We start from the raw sequence: 5,971 nt of genomic DNA, 5'->3' as shown, positions 1-5,971 counted from the left end.
GTAAAAAAAAAAAAAAAAACTCTTACAATCTCACAATTATTGAGATAAATGTGTACATAATGACAATAGCTTTTGGTTATAGCTTATATCATTTAACAATTTAACTTGAAATACATTTTTAAATTTTATTTTCTAAATATCAATATATTTTTCGTATATAAATATAATATCAATAATAAATAATACCAATATAAATTTTATATTTTAAAGGATTATGAAGAATATTTTTGTTTTGTTAATTAATTGAAAGTGGGTTAAGTGTGTCCTTCAAAAACAAAAGCTTTGACTGAACGTTACCTTTATCTTTAGTTAGATTTGTAAGAAATAAACACATATTTCATGAATAATCACTTAAACTTTCAAGTTAACACTACAATAAGAGTATACGCTCTTGATTTATACAGTTTATTTGTCCATAACAGGGTGGACATTTTAAGTCAGTCCAACTAATTGCGTTACAATTATGAATGCACGGAGACATTTGCAGATCTCATTACTGTATGCAAATGCATAGTTATGCAACAGAACTATTGAAGCACAAGTAAAGAATCAATGCACACTTATTACAGCATAACCTGATGTTTAACCTGATCTGAATGTCTGAATGGATCACTTAAAGGGGTCATATGATGCGATTTAAATTTTTTCTTTCTCTTTGGAGTGTTACAAGCTCTTGGTGCATAAAGAAGATCTGTAAAGTTGCAAAAACTAAAGTCTCAAATCCGGGGCATAGAGGACCTACAATAATGTACAGTATTTGAAAAATAATGTGTTTTTTGAACATTAAAGCATGTCAACATATTCTGTTACACCAAATACACAAAATAATGATCTTTAAAAAAGCATCATATGACCCCTTTAATATATTTAAATCATCAGATTTCTAAAAAAACTAACCCAGAGCTTACCTCACAACCTAATATCCAGTTATTCTGCCGATCTTGTAACAAAGTCATGAAATTTGTAGCATGCAGTCCATGTCTGTTAACTTGAGCTTTACTAAAAGTGACAAAACATAATTATTATCTTGGAAAAATACACATTTAAAATATACACTCTTTTTCTTCCAGGTAAACAGACTAAAAATATTGATGAGAACATCTTGCAGTGGTGTATGCGGGTTTTGGTCCAATCAGATTTTGTCTACAATGACAGTGCCACATAAAAATAACAACAGCTAACACTTCACCCAGAAATAGTTTATGTGAGATGTTTTTACCTTCAAAAAGTTGCTTGCAGCTAACATAGACTGGAGTGGTGTGGATTACTTGTGGATTACTGTAATGTTTTTATCAGCTGTTTGGACGCTCATTCTGACGGCACCCATTCACTGCAGAGGATCCACTGGTGAGCAAGTGATGCAATGCTACATTTCTCAAAATCTGTTCTGATGAAGAAACAAACCCGTCTATAGCGAGAGTACAGATATAGATACAGATACAGTATAGAGTATCTGTGAACTATTGGTGAACTATTCCTTTAAAATGAGAACACATGGCTTATAGCAGTGGAATTTGGTCGAGTTTAACATAGAAAGCGGTGCTTTCAAACACAGATCCTGGATCAGATTCCATATGCCAGTCATTTGAGTTCACAGCTTCAGTTTGCACACAGCGACTGATGGAAGAAGTGTTTTTTTTTCCACTGTTGTTCTGGAGAAGATCAATGCAAGCTGCAGCAGTCGGCTCCGTGTGCGGGGTACTAAATAGCAGCCAGATATGTCTTCCTTCTTTCATGTGTGTGTGTTTGAGAGAGAGAGAGAGAGAGAGAGTGTGTGTGTGTTTGAGAGTGTGTGTGTGTTTGAGAGTGTGTGTGTGCGCGTGTGTGTGTGCGCGCTGATGTCTACAGCCTCAGGCAACAGCAAGTTAACAAATGTACAAAGCGGGAATGAAGCCTCATTTCCATAAAGCACCCAATGTAGTAGAGCGACTATTTAAATGGACTCCTTTGTTTCTAATTGTGTTCTGCTTTCTTGCTTGTTCTCCATCAAAAAAATTAATTAATAAAAAAAAAAACTCTCAAGTCCTGCACTGACAGAGACTCGTTTTTTTTTACAGTTTACTTAGTAAACCATCTTTTAATGAGCTGCTCAACCGAAATGATCTTCACACCACAACAGTAAAGATTTATTAGCTATCTGTGTACGTTTATTGGAAGGTCTCTGAATCACTGACTCTTCAGTGCAAATGGATCTAAAGACATAATAGAGCAATATTCAGTGCAGTAAAATAGGAAAATAGACTGTAATTATCACAAGAGTGTAGTTTATGTCCCATTATATTGCGTATCAGTTGAATGCGCAAATTTAGCATGACATAACAGCATATGTTAGGTTTGTTCAGTCCATGTGCAATGATACTGAATTGCTTTTGCCTCTCAAGCACCTTACAATTAATCTTTTTCTAATGAAACTAATGTATGTCGATACAACCCCTCACCTTACTACAAGAGAGAGTGTCATGTTTAAACAAATGTTAATAAATGCCAGTCACAGCATATGACTCATGCCATGGCTAATCGTTGAATTAGCTACTGCACTCTAAAAAATGCTGGGTTAAATATAACCCAGCGCTGGGTTAAAAAGGGACAAACCCAGCTATTGGGTTGTTTTGAACCCAGCATTTTTTAGAGTGTGGCATTAAATAATGAAATAACATGCAACTATGAGTGAATCTCACAAAAACATGTCTAAAGGAAAAATGGTTTATTATAAATTGTTATGCATTAATACAAAGTAACCTATTGAAATATTGAAAGAAGATTTGCAGTGAGACAAACAAAAATAAATAAATCATTCAAATAAATCATCATAAATTAAAGGTAGTACAACAAATACTAGATCATTTTATTTATTAATTTATAAATGTAGTTTTTTTTAAAATTATAAATAGATTGAATACATAACTGTATTTATTTACTTATTTTTTGTTTGTTTGTTTGTGTGAGAAATTCATGAGGAATTTTATGGTAAACTGTGCTGGATTGTCTGAATACTACAATGCAAAAAATTTCTTAATGGTCTTAAAATCAACCTTTTTTATTCTTAGAAAAAATAAGGAATTAATACTTTTTATTTATAATACAATACAATACTTTTAAAACTTTAAATCATTTATAATTAAATAAACTAAATGCTTTTATAAAGTCAGACAAAATTCTACTTCAAATTAATTGTTCTTTTGAACTTTCTATAAATCAAAGAATCCTGAAAAAATGGTTATAGTTATATTTTCAAATAAAACAGAAAACCATTATTTTCATTTTGCAATAATATTTCACAATATTACTGATTTTACTGTATTTTTGATCAAATAAATGCAACCTTGTTGAGCATATAAGAGACTTCTTGCAAAAATATAAAAAAAAACTTTAAATGATTATAATAATCCAAATGAAAGACTACACATATACAGTATTAATTAGTTTTTTAAGACGAAATATGACCATACGTATTCTTGGTTTTATGATCAGGCTTCCATGTTTAGTCTGGCCCAGCGATTTGCATTTTGTACAAAGTGTCTAATTCTTATTTATGTTTATTCATTGTTTATAGCAAATTACAGTCTCTAAACACATTGCAAGAACAATGAAAATTCCATTAGCCCTCTTTACTTTAAATGGATCTCTTTGCATGGACAACAAGGCTCCCTCAGGGGATACCGCGGTAAACATCACTGTATAATTTGCACGCCTCGAGTAGGTCTGCTTTATGAATGCTGCCCGTGACCTTTTACAATCATATTCTTCTTCTTTTGGCATTTTCATGCTGTTATTCAGAGGCCTGTGACTCTTCCTAACACTGATGTGGAGTATGGAATATATCAAGGCTGCGTTTATGTTTACTCACGCAGACACATCGGCAGAATGTCATCACCCTCAGATATATAATTATTCCAGGCTACAGTTCCTGCAGATGAGACCTGGCGCTCTCAAGGTTGCTCTTTATGGCTCGGCGTGACACATGATTTATAAGGTTAAACACAAGCGTGTTTTGGGGAAGCTACTGGCTCTTCTCATAATTTATAGTTAAACTAACAATCAAGATACACTTTTTAATAAAAGTTAAACACTAAGTTACTAAGAAAATCAGCAGTATATTTAGGCACAAAAAAAGTGAGGATGTCAATACTGCATAAACTGTGATACTAACTAGAAAACATCCTAAATGTATTTTATGGAGTTGTACGAACTGCAGGAATTATCTAAATATTTTGTTCACACTTTATTTTAAGGTCCAATTCTCATTATTAACAACCAATTAACTACGACCTCTGCCTCAGTAAGCTCCTAATTTGCAGCTTATTAATAGTTAGTAAGGTAGTTGTTAAGTTTAGGTATTATTAGGGATGTAGAATATGGTCATGCAAAATATGTGCTTTATAACTACTAATAAGCAGCCAATATGTTAATAATAAGCATGCTATACTAAAGTGTTAACAATATTTTCAATCAATGTATCATTCATTTGAATTAGTACAAAAAATAATACCATGACAATATACTGTATATACACTAGTCAACATTTGAAGTGGATCAAAACATTTCATCAAAGTTGTCCTAAAACCTAAATCCAAAATGCGTTCTTGTTTTAGGACAACTTTGATGAACTTTTTTGATCCACTTCAAATGTTGGCAAATATATACATAGCTTGAGCTCACTTTGTTATTTTGCATGTGCAAATTAATGTCACTTGACAAAAAATAAAACAATATACCATATTGAGACATTACTTGTTGAAAGCGTAGCTTGATATAGGAGCTATTCGGTTTTAAAAACAGCTAATACTGAAAAACTGTAGTTAAATTAATGTCATTATGTCTTGCTAGATAAGCACAGAACCTCTGGAGTGTTATAATTGTTAATAAAAAATGAACACATTAAAAATAATATTTGTTAACTGAAAAAAAGGAAATAAACGGAAATAAAATAAAATATGAATAGATGAAAAACTTAAATGAGAAATGTTGCATTGAATAAATAAACTGAAATAAATCAAATTTAAAGCTGAATAGAAATATAAAAAAACAACTAGGAGAAATTACAAAAGCATATAACAATGTTACTAAAATAAAATAAAATGAAAACTGAAAATTTAAAAATAACATTCAAAATATTAATCAATACTACAATAGTATATAAATAATACTAAAATAACACTGCCTCTGAATGGAGTTGGTATAGCAGCCTTTTCTAGTAGATCTCAATTGGGCACAGTCTTTCAAACAGCCTGTTTACTGACACATAACTGTTTAGAAAACCCTGCACGGCCATCTGGAAAGACGAAATGTTTGCTCTATGTTGTACACCAGTAAAAACACTGACACTCAGAGAAGAGAGCGTCCATATTGAGCTGACTCAGTTTGGACGGATATAGATTTGTGCCTGTATTCGGTAATGCGATATATCATCGTGATAATACCGTATACCGTGATAAAAGCATTAGCAATTAATCGCAACATGGGAATTTGATACCGGCATATCCCTAGCCGGATATCATGAGCCGCGTTTCCACTGTCGGGCCAAAACAGGGCCAGTCGCGTTTCCACTATCACTTCCAGGGCTTGATCGTGTCTCGTCGGTGCTTCCTCTGGGCCAACGGCACTAACTCCACCCACCAACGTGTGATTGGGCTAGTCAACATTACAAAAGACGGTCATCAATCGTCAGATTCAGTGGCTTAGATGGTAAAGCGTGTGGCATACTTCTTTTGACGCGATCGACCCAGGTTCGAATCTGCCTTTTGGCGAACTTTTTTTCTCCCTTTTCAAATTTCAAATCACATCAGAAAAGCATTTAGGCTATTTTTAATAAAAATGAAGGAAATAATCAAAAAAATTGAAAATAAAGTATCGGGTAGGGTTAGGTGTAGGGAGGGCTTTTGTCCCAATAAGGTGGCATCCATTTAATAATTTGAATTAAAATTAAAATTTACACTCAATAAGTTATTATTGCATACTGTTTTATAATGTA

At 32.7% G+C, this 5,971-nt stretch overlaps 1 long non-coding RNA gene across 1 annotated transcript in view; it reads right to left on the bottom strand.

Annotated features, from left to right (window-relative positions):
* Positions 1-984, bottom strand: part of LOC107722910 (uncharacterized) — a 2,110-nt gene extending 1,126 nt beyond the window's left edge. Inside the window, exon 1 of the long non-coding RNA XR_001637862.1 lies at positions 909-984. This is a non-coding gene — a long non-coding RNA (uncharacterized LOC107722910). The remainder of the gene's footprint in view (positions 1-908) is intronic.
* Between the last annotated feature and the right edge of the window lie 4,987 nt (positions 985-5,971).

Source organism: Sinocyclocheilus rhinocerous, unplaced genomic scaffold (genome assembly GCF_001515625.1).
Source record: "Sinocyclocheilus rhinocerous isolate Xijiao unplaced genomic scaffold, SAMN03320098_v1.1 scaffold934, whole genome shotgun sequence".
Lineage (NCBI taxonomy): Eukaryota > Metazoa > Chordata > Actinopteri > Cypriniformes > Cyprinidae > Sinocyclocheilus > Sinocyclocheilus rhinocerous.
Note: the sequence above shows the minus strand (reverse complement) of the source record. Positions and strands in the feature narration are given on the sequence as shown.